General features: G+C 49.2%; 1 protein-coding gene across 3 annotated transcripts in view; it reads left to right on the top strand.

Annotated features, from left to right (window-relative positions):
* Positions 1-215: 215 nt before the first annotated feature.
* FAT2 (FAT atypical cadherin 2) overlaps positions 216-16,601 on the top strand; it is an 82,546-nt gene continuing 66,160 nt past the window's right edge. For all 3 annotated transcript variants that reach the window (XM_057730596.1, XM_057730611.1, XM_057730620.1), the window contains exon 1: positions 216-338. The gene's annotated coding sequence lies outside the window, so the exon portion shown is untranslated. The remainder of the gene's footprint in view (positions 339-16,601) is intronic.

Below are 16,601 nucleotides of genomic sequence, written 5' to 3' on the forward strand. Positions count from 1 at the left end.
GGCCCGATGGCTCAGCAACTCTCCAGCCGTCATTTTCCATGACTCGATTCCCCACCGTGAGTGCTGGGCCACAACCCAGTTGGCTCCCTCCCTCCTGCTCCCTGAGACAGAGAGCTGGCAGGAGGGGATGATCCGCCTCCATTCTCCCACCTCCTTTTTCCTCCTCCTCCTGGGCTGGGACACACCTACTCCAACTTTCTCAGCAGCCTCTTCGAGTGTGCGCCTTCCTGCTCCGTGTCTCCGCACCTCCCTCCCGAGCTGGTCAGCCTGGTGCTTGCGAGAGGGGCTCCAGCCCAGCAGCCCACCCTGGGGCACCCTCCCCCACCTGCAGGGCACAGGTAAGAAGTGCTGGAGGATGGGCCGTTAGGGGGCGGGGGCCGCAAAGCTCACCCATTCTGGTCCCTGAGCAGGGGCTCTCGGAAGGTGGAGACAGAACCAGGATGTGGCGGGGGCAGGCCCGGCAGGGGGAGGACAAGGACACCTGGACCTTGGTCACCTCGCTACCCTGAATGAAGCCAGCCTGAGCCTGGGGGCTGGGGATTGGGGCCCGGGAATGGACGAGGCTAGGGCTTTGATCTCCTGGAGCAGCAAGGTCATATTTGCATGTGCAGAAAGTTAGACGCCTTTCCTTGGAAGAATGAAACTCCCTGCGTGGGCTTTCTGGGGCTGAGATTTCAAGGGGATGTGAAAACAATTTCCTCCTTGATTTTAGGAGGAAGGGCTGAGTTCTCCTGTGTGTCCAGAGGGGCACAGGGTCCCTATCACAGACCAAGCCACCTGGCGAGGGGGAGGGAGAAAGGGCTTGAGGGAGAGTCAGATAACCTGGCCAGCCTTGGCTCTCAGGCGACTCTTTAGAGGCACCCAGATGAGAACCTCAGCTCTGCCGACTATCGGGTGGGGGTGCTCGCTGTGTCCAAGGGCTATGAAAGGCAGTGAGTCTCAGAGGCCAAGAGCAGCACTGGGGTGGATAAGGGGGCGTGGGGGCAGCTCTTGGGGGAAGCAGGAATCCAATGTGCATCCGTGGAGGCAGGAGAGCTGGAACGGAACACTGAACAGAGCCACCAGGCCAGAGTTCAGCCCTCTACCTGGGGGGTGGCGGAGGGGTGCTATCTGCCCCAGTGTGGAAGCAGCAGGCTCTTCTGAGGGTTGCTGAGGGCTCAGAAAGGCTGCCTCTGTCCCAGGGCGCACAGCACTCAGGGGCAAGGCCTAGGCTCAGGGGAGCAGGGAGGTAGAGAAGCAGGCTCAGGACACGGCGTTTCCAATCCTTCAGCTCCTTTTATGGATGGGAGGCTAAGCCCGGGCAGGTGAGCAGTACCTTCTATGCAGAAACGACTAAGTGTTATCATTGCAGCCGATACCCACTGGACACTTCTTGTGTTCAGGGATGAGGCTGAGTACGCACAGTCATTTGAAAATGTTGGGTTTTCGAAGCAGGCAGGGGGAAAAGAGAATTTCATTATTCATGCCCTTGTAACTCACAGGCGGTGTGGCCTGAAACAGTTCCATACTTCTCTGAGCCTATTTCCCTGCATTTTCAATAACGGTGGTTGGATTATTTTTAAGATTCATTCTTAATTGATTCACTTCAATGATGCTGCTGGGTAGGCAGAGAAGGAATGATTGCATTTTGCTGGTGAGGAAGCTTTGGAACTCAGCATCCCCTGGTGCAGGAAGAGGCAAGCTCAGGTTCTCCGTAGGGCTCTCCATGGAGTATAGGTTATATTCCTGGCAGGAAGGGGCCAAGCCCATGAGTTGGCTAGGGTGGTGGAGCGAAGCCATGAGGCCCTGACTGCCACAAGCTCCCTGGGCCTCAGTTTCTTCATCTGTAAAGTGGGGAGGAACTGGAGGAAGTCAAGGTCTCCCTAGAACTCTCCTGTTTCCATGACTTTTATTGGTCTCCTTAAGGACTCAGGGGACCAGACCTAGAAGGACACTGACAGTCTCCAGCCCCTACATGTAAGCTGTGCCTGCGCTTTCCACTGGGAGGGGCTGCCAGGCCCCCCTGCCCCAGGGCTCTGTGAGCTGGGCCGCCACACTCCGCTGCCTGCATGCTCTTTCCCGGGTGCGAATGAGCTCACCTAGGCCTGGTGGTTTTCCTTCCCCAGGACAGGCCATGGTGCCAGCACTGCTGCTGGCCAGGTGGGCCCAGGTACGAGAGACCGTCGGGCAGCCTTAGAGGAAACCAGTGTGTGCTGGGGGCGATGGAGTGGCCTAGTTGGGGACCTTCCTGTACCCGCTGGATGGGCCCTGCCTCTTGGGTTCCTTCAGTAATATGTGGGCAGAGCCTCTGAAAGCTTCCTGTGTTTCCTGGGTCCCCAGTGCAAGCTGAGCTAAGTCAGAAACTCAGCGTTACTGTTTCTATGACTAATGGTACTAATGCTTTCATTTACAAGAGGGGTTTCCAGACAGGTTTCCAAAGAAGAACGTGGGGCCAAAACCTGGATATTATTGGTTGTATGACCTGGGCCTCAACTTCTTTAAACCTCAGCCTCCTCACTGGAAAAAATGAGGCAAATAATAGTCCTTTTCGCAGAGATTGATGTGAAAATTAAGAGATAACGCACGTAGTGCCCAGGGCCTTGTTTATGCTAGTCATGCTCATTACTTAACTGCCTCCTCTCTGCTTCCATCGGGGTGGAGATCATCTCATAGCACCCTAAAGTGTTCCTTCCCAAGAGAGATCACAATTGTAATTATTAGTTATTTGTGTATATTTTATTCGCTAAGGTCGCTTCCACTAAGCGTTACTCCTGCTCCAGAACCCGTGTCTAGCAGAGCACCTGGTACGTAAAAGAAGCTCACTGCATATCTGCTGGGAGAACGAATGAATGTTCACCTCTAACTCATAAGTGAGAACGGTCGCTCAGACAGACTAAGCATTAGTCCAACCACATCAGAGATAAGAGTGGAAGGGTCCCTAGAGATCATCGAATCAGACAGGTGGAGACACGGAGGTCTCCCTAGAGAAGGCGGATAACTTGGCTGGGGTCACACAGCAAGTGAGTGGGGAAGGCAGGGCCACGACCCAGATCTTTTCATTTCCTTTTCCTCTCTTTGCCTCTCCCAGCTCAGGAGAGAGTCCTGCTGCCTGTGTGGGTGGTCAGCCTCAGAGGCCACAATTGCCCCCATGCCCCCTGGACACAACCTGGGATTAACAACAAGACTGATCCCTAAACTATAGGATGCCTTTCAGTGGGCAGGGGACACACACCTCATCAATCAGACCCTCCTCCAACACCCCCCTTTCCCCCCCACACACCATTCTCTCACTATTGCCAGACAGTCAGCAAGAATCCGCAACTGTACAAGTGGAAGGTGCTCAGGAGTACCTGAAGTCTCCCTTCAAGAATTACTGGTTCCATTTTACAGATGGGACCATAGATTTGGAATTATTTGCCTAAAGTCAGTAGCTGGTTTGTGATGGTACCCTGGGTCAATGCACAGCCCTGAGCATGGGAGTTAAAGCTTGAAGAGATACCTCTGATGTACTGAGCCCCTCGATGCGCCTGTCACCAGGTTAGACCACGTCACATACACCTTCTCTTCTACTCTGCACAACCACCCTGCAGGCCAGCAAGCATGATCCCTGACCCCTTCTTTTTGTTGTTGCTATTGTTGTTTTCACTGTGGACATGAAAAGAGACTCAGGAAAGCTAAGCCACTTCCTTTCAGTCACACAGCTTCTGTTTTCTCAGCAGATCCTTAGTTCAATAGATGCTTAGCGCTTATGATGTGTCAGGCTCCCAGAGACTCACAGCTGGTAGAGGCAGCTAAGTGGGTGGTTTAATACCTTGAGGTAGGCGGTAAAATAGAGGTAAACTCAGGCTGGCAGTGGGGCCCAAAGAGCCGCACAGAGTTAGTCCAGTCATGGAGTTAGCGGAGGAAGGCTTCTACGAGGATATGGGACTGAACATCAGTTTTGAAGACTGCATAAAACTTAAATAAAGAAAAGTGGAAAAGGCAATTCAGAAAGAGAAAGTAGCCTGCACAAAAGCATAGCCATTAGAAGAAAACAGTGTTGGGTGCAGGAAACTCTCAGCTGAGGGGAACATGTGGAGACTGCTCTGAAAGGCAGGATGGGGTCAGGTCCCTGAAGGCCATGTGTGCCAGGCCAAGGAGTATGACTTAAAAAGAAATTATACATACGCATATATATATATGTATAAACATAATTTTTTTTTATTAATGGGAAATTATAGAAATACCCAAAAGTAAGCAGAAGGGTATTAAAAAAAAAACCCATCACTCAGCTTTAATAACTATGTTTCCTCTATACCTCCACCAACTCGTCTCTGATCAGATTATTTTGAAGCAAATCCCAGATATATAATTGCATGTGAAAATATTTCCATATAGATCTTTAAAAGGTAAGGTTTTCAGGACATTCATCATAGGAGCATGGCTTTTGTTTTGTAAATATTGGAGGACCACGCTGAAGACGTTTAAGTCAAAGAGTGCCTGGGCTCTGCGTGGCTGTGGGGTGGAGCTGGAATTTAAGGAGGGGTCAGAGCCGAAGGTGAGGATTTCTTGTTGTCTCCCCCTTGGCCAATCACAGTGCCTATTGACTGACAGATTATCTGCTGAAAGAGGTGATGCCTTAAGCATGTTTCAGTTCGGAGCCTGCAAAAGAGAGAAAGGCCTCCTCTGCCCTACTTTCTGAGTCTTTCTCCGTTCCTGAGACTTGTGGGGCCCCTGCAAGGTGACCTGGGGTGGCAGGTACATGGCAGCTGCCCACCTCCTGGCTGGGGGCAGGGAGCCCACAACGGAGAACTCTCCAGTTCCCAGTTCCTGTTCAGCTCCAGTGCCCACAGCAGTTGGCCTCGGTGCCAGCTGAGCAGGATTGTACATGCCAGCTCCGGGGTAACGTCAGCGTGTATGTGCATGTTGGCCCACGTGCGCTCCCGTGTTCCAGGTCAGAGCTGCGGTCTCTCCCTGCAGCATCCCCTTCCGTCTGGGTCCTCCCAGCAGATGCAAGGCTAGATGGCACAAAATGCATCACTGAGATGCTTAGACACTCAGCCTTGGGAAGCGACAGAGCTTGACACCAGTATGGCGCCATGGCTGGGCACACCAGCTCTGGGGCCAGGGTGCTCGAGTTCTGGTCCTGGCTTTGCTGCTTTCCAACTCTGTGACCTTGGACACATCATTTCACCTCCCTGAGGGTTGTGGGGGGGATAATGCTATCTACCTCCCAGAGCTGCTGTGAGTTAGTTAATCCATACAAAGCGCTTAAGCTTTTATTTATTTACTTTTTAACAATAAATTTATTTATTGGCTGTGCTGGGTCTTCGTTGCTGCACACAGGCTTTCTCTAATTTCTGTGAGCTCTTCGTTGCGGTGCACAGGCTCCTCATTGCGGTGGCGTCTCTTGTTACAGCAGCTTCTCTTGCTGCGGAGCACGGGCTCTAGACACATGGGCTTCAGTAGTTGCAGCACACGGGCTCAACAGTTGTGGCTCATGGACTCTAGAGCGCAGGCTCAATAGTTGTGGTGCACGGGCTTAGTTGCTCCACGGCATGTGGGATCTTCCTGGAGCAGGGATCAAACCCGTGTCCTCTGTACTGGCAGGTGGATTCTTAACCACTGCGCCACCTAGGAAGTCCCTTAAGCTTTTAGCATAGCAGTCAGCACATACTAAGAGCTCACTAAATGTTAGCTACTATTACAGATTTGGGGGCCCCTGACTCAGAGAATCATAGCATCTTGGAAAATTCAAATCCTAGCATCTCAAACTCTTGGAAGCATATAATTAGAAGAACCCTATAGGATTTCTCATATAAATCTCTACTCTGTGCAAAGATTGCTTCTACAGTGTCTCTGACAGATGGTCAGCCTGACTTTGTTTTCCTTTTTGTAAACATTCAAAATGAGGGTGCATCAACTGTAAGTTATAGCTTGATGAATTTTTACAAAGTGAATGCAAACGGTTGCGAACCAGGAACCAGAGCAAAAAGCAGACTACCAGCACTGCCCCCCGCCGCCCACCAGATGCCCCTTGTGAGTCACTGCCCCCCACCCCAAGCAGAGCTATTATCCAACCAGCTGGGCTGTTCTCAAACATCTTGAGGGGCTGTGTACCACTGTTAGGAGAATTCTAATTATTAGAGAGGTTCACTGAGTAAATTTGGAAGTTGCTAAATTAAGCTTTCCCTTTGCAGCCTAGTTTAGACCTGAGCAACCCAAATGCCTAGGGCTGTTTTTAAAAATACACACCTCTCAGCCCCATCCTGCACCTAAATCATTGGAACGTGTGGTCTGGGGGTGGAACCAGGGAATCTATATTTTTACAAGCTCTAAGGGAACTCCAACTGGGTTTGGAAGTCACTGGACTAGTGGTTCAGACAGACCATTTCTTGCAATCCATGCTCCACACTTACTAGGCATTGACTTTGGACAAGGCATTTGGACTTTCTGATCTTTCAGTTTTTTCATTTGTTAAAATGGGGATGAAATGATAGTACCTACTTTCTTGGTTTAGTGAAGGCTCTGAGACATCCCCAGGGAAAGTGCTCACTAATTGATAGGTGCTATAATCAGCACTGCTATTACTGGGTCCATCAGTGGTGTAGCCAAGGGAGTGTTGGATTTGGCATCTAGAGTCTTGTGTTTGAGTCCTGGCTGGGTCGCTTGCTAGCTTTGGCCAAGTCTTTTGACCCCCATCTCAGGGCCTCAACTTCCCCATCTATAAAATGGAAATACTTCTTGCTGTACACATAGGGTCTTTGAGAGGATCAAAGAAGAAAATGGGCCAGCAAACTGCTCTGAGCACAGAAAAATGCTGCATGAAGCAAGCCCCAATGGACTGGAACTCAGCTGAACCTGGGAATCCAGTGCAAAACGGGCTGCCACTGTCCTTGCGGTTCTGGGGAGGGCGGGCTGTGTGGGAGTGGGGACAGGAACTGCTGAGGCATCAGTTTTCCACAGCCCTGGTAGGACCTGGCATGGTGCCCAAGCTCTTGGGTTATGAGAATTGTCTCCTTCCTGGTTCCTGGGACAGGAAGAGTCCACGATCCCATAGCCAGGAAATCGTGTGTCATTTGCCACAGTCAGAAGTCACCTGGAGTCCTCTTTTATTATTTAAATGCTTTTCCTTTTATTAAAAGTATTCTTTGAAGTCTTTTACTAGTGCTTTTAGAAAACTTTTAAATTAAGTATAATTTGCATACAGAAAAATGCACAAATCCTAAGTGTGCAACTCAATGAACTTTCCAGAAACTGACCAGCTCCCAGATAAAGAAGCAGAAATTACCACCATTTCAGAAACCCTCTTTGTGTCCTTCCAGTTACTAACCACCCCTCTTCCCTTACTCAAGGGTAACTTTATCCTAATGTAGTCTGTAGATGAGTTCTGCCTGTTTTAAAGCTTTATATGGTTGGAATAGCACATATGTACTCTTTTGTATATGGCTGTTTTCACCCCACATTATGTAAGGGGGATTCATCTGTATTGTTGCCTAGAGCAATACTTTCATTTTCTTTGCTGTATAGTATCCCACTGTATGAGCAAACCACACTTTACTTATCCATCGGCTCTTCATGGACATTCAGGCTATTTCCAATGGAGGGCTGTTATAAATAGTGCTACTCTGAACATTCTCATGTGAATCTTTCGTGAACATATGTACACACGTCTGTTGTGTAAATGCCTAAGACTGGACTTATTGGACCCTTGAGATATGCGTGTGTGGATGGAACCCTTTGATTTTCAGTTCAGTTCTATTCACTGCAAGGAAAATGTGGTTGACTGGGCAGTGTCTCTGTCTGGGAGATGGACCGATCTATGCACAAGAAGGTAAACGGTTGTCTCTGCAGTTTGAGATGCCAACAAGCAGAGAGATTTGCAGGCTCAGAGACTTGCAGGTGAAAGGCACATGAATCAGATCTGTCGTTTCCCTCTCCTGTCTGCGCTTCTGTTTGACTTTATTTTATTTATTTACTTTTTAATCTTTATTGGAGTATAATTGCTTTACAGTATTGTGTCAGTTTCTGCTGTACATCTGACTTTAGAGATAACCTCGTGTCTGTTCTGCCTGGGAGCCAGTGTTCCCCATCTACAGGGGAAAACATGCCCTCCAAGTTCCACCACAGCCCTATGAAATCAGACTTCTTAAGGAGGAGGCTGTGATTTTTAACACACTGACATTTGAGAAGCACTTGGCTAGCCTAAAAAAGTCATGGAGATTTCAGTCTTTTCCTAACTTCCCCATCCCCCTCTCTCCATGGGGCTAGGAGAAGGCCACATATGGGATACCAGCTTTGCAACAAGTCATGGTAGAACACAGGATCTTCCTTTTATTTTTTTTATTTTTTATTTTTTAATAAGATCCCATAGAATTTTTTTTTTTTGGGGGGGTACACCAGGTTCAATCAACTGTTTTTATACACATATCCCCATATTCCCTCCCTTCCTTGACGCCCCCCCCTCAAGTCCCCCCCACCCTCCCTGCCCCAGTCCTCTAAGGCATCTTCCATCCTCGAGTTGGATTCCCTTTGTTATACAACTTCCCACTGACTATTTTACAGTTGGTAGTATATATATGTCTGTGCTACTCTCTCGCTTCTTCTCAGTTTCCCCTTCACCCCCCGCCCCCTCCCATACCTCGAGTTCTCCAGTCCATTCTCTGCATCTGCTTCCTTGTTCTTGTCACTGAGTTCATCAGTACCATTTTTAGATTCCGTATATGTGAGTTAGCATACAATATTTGTCCTTCTCTTTCTGACTTACTTCACTATGTATGACAGATTGTAGTTCTATCCACCTCATTACATATAGCTCCATCTCATCCCTTTTTAGAGCTGAGTAATATTCCATTGTATATATATGCCACATCTTCTGTATCCATTCATTTGTTGATGGGCATTTAGGTTGCTTCCATGTCCTGGCTATTGTAAAGAGTGCTGCAATAAACATGATGGTACAAGTTTCTTTTGGGATTATGGTTTTCTTTGGGTATATGCCCAGGAGTGGGATGACTGGATCATATGGTAGTTCTATTTGTAGTTTTTTAAGGAACCTCCAAATTGTTTTCCATAGTGGCTGTACCAACTTACAGTCCCACCAACAGTGCAGGAGAGTTCCCTTTTCTCCACACCCTCTCCAACATTTGTTGTTTCCAGACTTTGTGATGATGGCCATTCTGATTGGTGTGAGGTGATACCTCATTGTGGCTTTGACTTGCATTTCTCTGATGATTAGTGATGTTGAGCATCTTTTCATGTGTTTGTTGGCCATCTGTATGTCTTCTTTGGAGAAATGTCTATTTAGGTCTTCTGCCCATTTGTGGATTGGGTTATTTGCTTTTTTGGTATGAAGCTGCATGAGCTGCTTGTATATTTTGGAGGTTAATCCTTTGTCCGTTGTTTCATAGGCAATTATTTTTTCCCACTCTGAGGGTTGCCTTTTAGTCTTGTTTATGGTTTCTTTTGCTGTGCAAAAGCTTTTAAGTTTCATGAGGTCCCATTCATTTATTCTTGATTTTATTTCCATGATTCTAGGAGGTGGGTCAAAAAGGATGTTGCTTTGATGTATGTCAAAGAGTAGAACACAGGATCTTAAAGAAAGCAATCACCACGTTCAGTGGGTCCCAAACACCAGTCACACGAAAATCACCCCAGGGAACCTGTTAACCGTCTATTCCTGAGCCCCACCCCTAAGGATTTTGATTCAGTAGATCTGGGGTGGGGCTTGGAATATGTATTTGTAACCCCTACCCCCCCCCAGGGAATTCCCAAGATGTAACCCCTGGTTCAATTCAATGGCCAGCCCTGTCTGGTGAGAACACAGCAGGCCCGGCGGCTCTGTTGAGTTCCGCGTCCAACTGATGGCTGGGTGGAGCACAGAGTTACCGTGGGTAAGAGGAGTCGGTGCGGACAGAGCCCAGGGGGCTTGAATGTGGGACACAGGGCTTGAGCTGGAGTCCCCGGCAGAGGTCCATTTGCATCTCATCAGTATGCACCTTGATGCTCCCAAATCATCCCTAATCCCTCTCTCGCCTCTGGCCCTACAGTTCAGGTTCAGCCAGCTCCACAGCAGGACCGCAAACAGTGGAGGGAGCTGCCTGTCTTGCCTCACTGCTAGAATGCAGCTCCTCACCTGCTGAGGCCTGCCTACTTGCCAGCTTTGTCCTAAGCTGCTCTGTTCAGAGGGGATTGGACTTGGATGAACACACAGCACTGCTGGGCTGGGCTCGGCCAGAGGGAAAGGTGATCGAACTGGAGATGAAGCCTTTGTTTGGAATCTGTGTTTGCTGGTGGGAGAGGACCCATGGTTACCTGATCCCTGGTGTGGAGGTGGGATTATATAAACCTCTCCCTTCCAAGTGCCCTTTCCAGCCCGAGGGCTTGGGGAGGCAGGTCAGGGAACTGTTAGACACCCGGGTGATCTGAGTTTTAATCCTGCCTTGTCCACAAATTAGCTGTGTGAACTTGGAGCCTAGGTAACCTCTCTGAGTCTCATTTATGCCTTCTGCATAATGCCGATAATTACAGGGTTGCTCTAAGCCAGCTTAAAAGTGATAACGATGCCAAGTGCTTACCACAGGGCCTGGCACATAGTAAATGTTCAGTAAACGTCAGCTCTGACCAGGGCCTGCGCCTCTGTAAGCATTTCCTATCCCCCAAACCTCACCTTCTTCAGAACATCATTTGACAACAGCTCAGTGAAGGGTTACCCAGGAAGGCAGGAGAGCAGGGACTAGTCCCAACTCGCAGATGGACAAGTGGAGTCCCCATGAAATGAGGGGTTTGCTCAGGGGTCTCTCTGGCTTGGTCCCCTCCCGGGTCTTCTGATATGTTACCGAGGTCCCTCAGCACCAAAGGAGTGGAGACTCCCATCCCTGAATCATTTCATCAGAGCCTTACTGTGCAAGGGCTCACCTGCAAGGCACGGCGACTGTCGTTTGAGGCACTTCATCTTAATTGATCCCCACTGCAGTTTGATAATTGCCTTCCCCACTTTGTCTATGAAGAGACTGAGGCTAGGTCAGGTTTCGTGATTCGCTCGAGTGCATACAGCCAGCACTGGGCCAGGCAGGACTCAAATGCAGGCCGCCTTACACCAGAGCCTGAGCAGGTGACCTCCACACACTACAGCCCTGACAGTAGCCTCGCCTCCCCTCAGGCTGCCTGAGTTAGAGGCAGCCCTGGCAGGCAGTGGCCACAGGTGGCTGATGGTCTCATGCACAAGGAACAAAGAGAAGCTTTGGTCCCAGCAGCTCACAGAGCTGGCAAGAGGCACAGGGCTCACTTCACTGGGGGCCACAAGGCCCGCTAACTCCTAGGAAGTCAGTTTGTTGTGTCCTGAATAGCGAGGGGAACCACGCTGATGGCTTCATTTGACAAAGCACATGAGACGGGGCCCAGAGAGTCACCCCAACATATCAGAGGCAGAACTGAAAAGATCAGGAATGCTGTGAGGTGTCCACGACATTCTCTGCCTTGTGTTTTCACGGCCCATCTTCTTCTGCCCACCTCCCACCCAGCCCTCTGCCCCCTCAAACTCTGAATGAGATCACATCTGTGACCTCTCTGCACCCACGGAGGGAAAGAGGGTGACAGGAACAGGAATTATTCTTATTACATAAATGCTGCTCAAGCCGTTGCATGAACTTTGCTACAAATCGCTGCAAGGAGAGAGGGGATGTCACACGGGTGTGTGTGTGTGTGTGTGTGTATGTGTGTAACTACTCCTGCGAGGGGCTCCTGGGGCATGGGGGGGATCTGCACACACACGTACAGAGCATAGCTCTCTCATTCCACACATATTTTTGAACACCAACAGGAACAGTAATACCATTACTATAATCATTCCAATAGCGATAGTAATGATGAGTAAGAGTACTAACATTAACCACTCTCCACGTGCTACATGCTTTGCCTGCATAAGCTCATTACATCCTCCAAGGAGGTAACTGTTGCCGGCCCCATTTCACAAATGGGGAAACGGAGGCTCGGATAGAGAAAGCCAGGCCCCCAGGTGAAAGCACAGGCAGGTGGGACTTCCCTGGCAGTCCAGTGGTTAAGACTCCATGCTTCTTCCACAGAGGACACGGGTTCGAATCCTGGTCAGGGAACGAAGATCCTGCATGCCCTGTGGTGCGGCTAAAAATTTTTTTAAAAAAGAAAGCAGAGGTAGGATGGGGGGCAGGTCTGGCCCCAAAGCCTGGCTCCTTCGCCCCTGCACTCTCCACTCTCTTGGGTGGGAGGAGCCTCAGGCTGGAAGAGGACCTGGGCTGGGGGAGCCACTTGGCCAGTGCAAAGCGCCCAGCACGGGCGGAGCAGGTTCTGGTCCCAGGTGCACCACCAACACGCAATGTGACTTCGTATGGGGCACTATGAGACTTCCCTTCTTGGGGCAGAGCTTTCCTGCCTCTACAAAATGGAGATCAGACTCCTAGCAGCTTTCAAACTGTGCCCTCGGGAGGCTTGGGAACGTTAAGGTGATGCCTCCGAAAGCAAAGGCAGGAACGAATGAGGACGGGGCTCATGGCAGCTGCTGAGTTTCAATCCATGTTCCATAATGATAGCGAAAGTTCTGAAATAACAACAGCTGATATTGATTTAGCAGTTGCTAGGTGTCATGCACTGTGTTAACTGTTTAATACGAATCATCTAGTCGAACCTTCGGAACAACTACCCGAGGCGGGTTCAGTTAGTATCTCTCTTTTAAAGATGAGGAAACACGGGCTAAGAGGTTCAGTTAGGTGATCCAAGGTCACCCCTGTTGGAATTTGATGTCTACGTGTCTGAAAACTCATCCATAGCTCCTGGAAAGGCACAGGATTTCACTGGATCAAAGAGTTGCAAGGAACACAGAAGAGTAAGGACCCTGCCAGACGAGGCCCAGGTGGCAGGGACATTCTGGCCTCTGCAATCTATTCTATCCTCTGAAAGGAGCTTTCCAGTCCTTTGGGGGAGTCTATCTCCTGACTTTAGGACACAACTTTCCAGCCTCACAGAAAGCCACCCCCAAACCCAGACCTTCAGGACAGCCTCCTCCCATACCGGGGGGCCTCCTGGTCCCTGCCTGGCTAGAGGCTGCTCCTCCAGGAGAGACTCCAGGGCCCCCGCTGGCCTTCCCACGGGGCTGAGTCCACACTGTGTCCTGAAGGATCCCAAGGCACAAGTGCAGAACTTAGAGGAGGTGCTCTGTTCCTCCTGCTTTGTCTCCTGAGCTTCTAGTTAATAACTACGTCCAAATCCCTGCCGAGCTGGAGCTGGGTTTGATCTTACAAACCTCTCTGGACAGCGAGCCCCGGAAGAAGCGGGGCAGGATTCGCCCTCCCTCCGAGCCCTCTAATCCTGGGATGGCCTCTGGTTTAGGGAGTTTTCAGCTCCAAATGCAAAGCTCATGGACCCACATAGGCAACCCCAAAAGGAAGAGATCCCTTGTTCTCTCTGGGGTGCAGTGAGTGCTGGGGGTGTCTAAGGCTGGGTGGGGTGCCTCAGGGGAGAAGCAGGCCCAGGGTATGGACAGGAGGTCATCCTGGAGTCTATTTTCTTCTCAGTTTGGAGAGAGATGTGGATACAGATGTGCGTCTCTTCTATTAGAAAACGACCTTGGAGATAAACGGTAGCTGAAACAGCCTCAGCATCTGGAAGAGTTTGGGGAGGGGGGACTGGAGAGCACAGGCCCCATCTAAAGGGGGCAGCCACCACTCAGCTCCAGCCAGCCGTGCCATGGGCGCGCACAGACAGTGCCCTCCACTTTGTTAAACAGAAGCTAGGATCTGGATTTTTGGGTGAAGCGTCCCAATGTTTACATGTTAACACTAATTCAGCAGAAAACTATCAAACAAAACAATATATTATGGGCCCAAAAAAACTAATTGCAGCTGGACAGCCTGTATACCACCTGTTGGCCACGTAGGATGGTCTTGAAGGGCTCTAAGATTTTATGTCCAACAGCACGTCCCTTCCTCCTTCTGCTCCTCATAGAACCATCATGTTAATCCTGTGATGGGGTCCTGCCTCACTACAGGTCTTTTCCTTGGCCTGGATTGCCCTGGGCCACATCCCTGACTTTGCAGAACCCCTCTTTCTTTGCTCCCTCTAGTCTGTCTGCAGTCTCCTGGCTCCTGCCCCAGGGCCTTTGCACTGCCTGTTTCTGCTGCCTGAAACTCTCAAGATGACTTTGTGGCCCTCCCTCTGCTCAAATGTCACCTCATCATGTAGGATTTCCCTGACTGCCCTTATTTTTAATTTTTTTTTAAATGTTTACAGTTTTGCCCAACTTTTTCTTTTTAATTAATTAATTAATTGGCTGTGTTGGGTCTTCGTTGCTGCACACGGGCTTTCTCTAGTTGCAGCAAGCAGGGGCTACTTTGTTATGGTGCACGGGCTTCTCATTGCGGTTGCTTCTCTAGTTGCAGAGCACAGGCTCCAGGCACACGGGCTTCAGTAATTGTGGCACATGGGCTCAAAAGCACAGGCTCAGTAGTTGTGGCACATGGGCTTAGCTGCTCTGCAGCATGTGGGATCTTCCCGGACCAGGGATCAAATCCGTGTCCCTTGCATTGGCAGGAGGATTCTTAACCACTGCGCCACCAGGGAAGACCACCCTTTCAAAAACAGCACGCCCTCCATCCCTCTCTAACCTTGCTTCGCATGATTTTCCTTCATATCACTTTTCATCACCTGATGATAGTGCACATTTTTTAATTTATCATCTCTCTCTCTCTGTGCCCCTAGAATCCAAGCCCCACAAGAATAGGGACCTCATCTGTCCTGTTCTCTATACTAGAATGCCCTCAGAGGGTAGGCCCTCAATAAATAAGTATTCAATGAATGAATGAATGAATGACTTTGGCAGATGAGGTCCAATAACAAAACACTTTCTCATCATCCCTTATTTTCTCCCTTTTCTTCCTTAAAGCCCAGGTGCCTGGAAACCCTGTGTTTCTTTCAAATGTCCATCTCCCCAGGGTCACATTATGACTTTCGAGGGCCCTAGTCACTCCAGCCTTTGTGGGCCCTTTCCTCCATGAAAAAGAGATATTAGAAATTACATTTAATGACAACATTGGTATAAAGAGGAATATAGTGGCTAGTGACTCCCACGCTGGACAGCTCGGACATAGAACATTTCCATCATTGTAGAGAGTTCTTTTAGAGAGTGCTGCTGTACAGAATCAGCTCCAGCCACTCCAGCCCCCTCTGAGTCTCTCTTCTTAGAATATGAATTCCTATTCTGGGTGAGTACTTGAATCCATCACCTACTGGGTGGGTGAACCCAGGCAGAGCCTTCCAATTATATGAGCCTCCGTTTCTCATTTACAACATGAGAGTGATGAGAAATGTCACAGTAAGGACGAGGTTGACACAATAACTAACTCCCAGTGAGTGCAGCCTGTGCTGGGACTTTGCCACGTGTTGACTCACACAGCCTTCTCGACAGCTCCATGAGACAGGTGCTACTCTCATTTCCCTTTTTCTGGGGCCAGAGAGGTTAAATAACTGCCTAAGGTCACAAAGCTGGTGAGTAGGAGAGCCGGGATTTGAAAGCAGGTGTATCTGACTCCAGAGACCACTTTCTTACTATTAATTTCACCTAATACTGCACCTCCTTTCCAAAGACCAAGTGAGAAAATGCATGCTTTGAAAACATATAGATTACCACCCAGATATAAGATGGTATAATTTTGGTCATCATTAATAATAATCAGAACACTGATAAAGAAGGGGACCCCGAATTTCAGCTCCCTTTCACCTATACCGTAGGCAAGAACTTCCCTTTTCAGTCATTTCTTTTCCCCCTAATTCCAGGCTTGGGCAGGCCTGACTTTTACAGACAGCTCTCCTAAGACTGCCTCTCAGTCCGCTGGTGGTTCAGGTTTCATTTACCAAGCCATTATTGGTCCTAACAAGGTGTTACTCTGCGTCTTTCCTCCCCGTGCTTTCACCTATCATATTATCTGCCTTTCCTCCAGTCCTGGGAAGTAGGCAGGAGTAGCTATTATTATCTCCATGTTTACGGAAAGGTAAATTGAGGCTCAGAAGAAGTTCTGTGGCCTTCCCAAGGTCACACAGCCAATCCAGGGGTCAAGCCACTCGTCCTCTTCCTTCTCGTATCCAGTTCTTTGACTTGTTTTCGTTATATGAGGACCCAGCATTGGCTGCCTACAAACTAGCACATGACTCAAATGTTCATCCAAGTTTCTTAGAAATAAATCAAGCCTCCCTACCAATTCCTGAGTTTCAGTTGGCTTAAACCAATAGAGCTGGTGTTCAAGCCCAGTCCACACTAGAGTGGGAGTCATGAATGGGAAAATTCCCCTTTCAACGTGATGTTAGATTACTCTTTCCGGCATGTAGCTCTGCTCTCGTCCCGCTTCTTCTCTAAAACCTTCAATGGCTCCTGACAACTAAATTTCAGTAGCTAAAGACTTTCTGACAGGCAGGTACCTGGGATGTCAACATTCTTTCACTTATGGTTTTAATCTGGCTCAAAGGCACAATCCCTCCTAATTCTCTCTCTCTGGCCCCACCCTCCCCCACTTCTCAGCTTTTGTCATAAACAGAATATATTTAGGAATCTTTCTTGAGAGACACAGGAGCCAGCCTTAACTATGGATGCCTGGGGCAGAGGTGGGGAGTAGGGTTGG

This window comes from Hippopotamus amphibius, chromosome 1, assembly GCF_030028045.1.
Source record: "Hippopotamus amphibius kiboko isolate mHipAmp2 chromosome 1, mHipAmp2.hap2, whole genome shotgun sequence".
NCBI lineage: Eukaryota > Metazoa > Chordata > Mammalia > Artiodactyla > Hippopotamidae > Hippopotamus > Hippopotamus amphibius.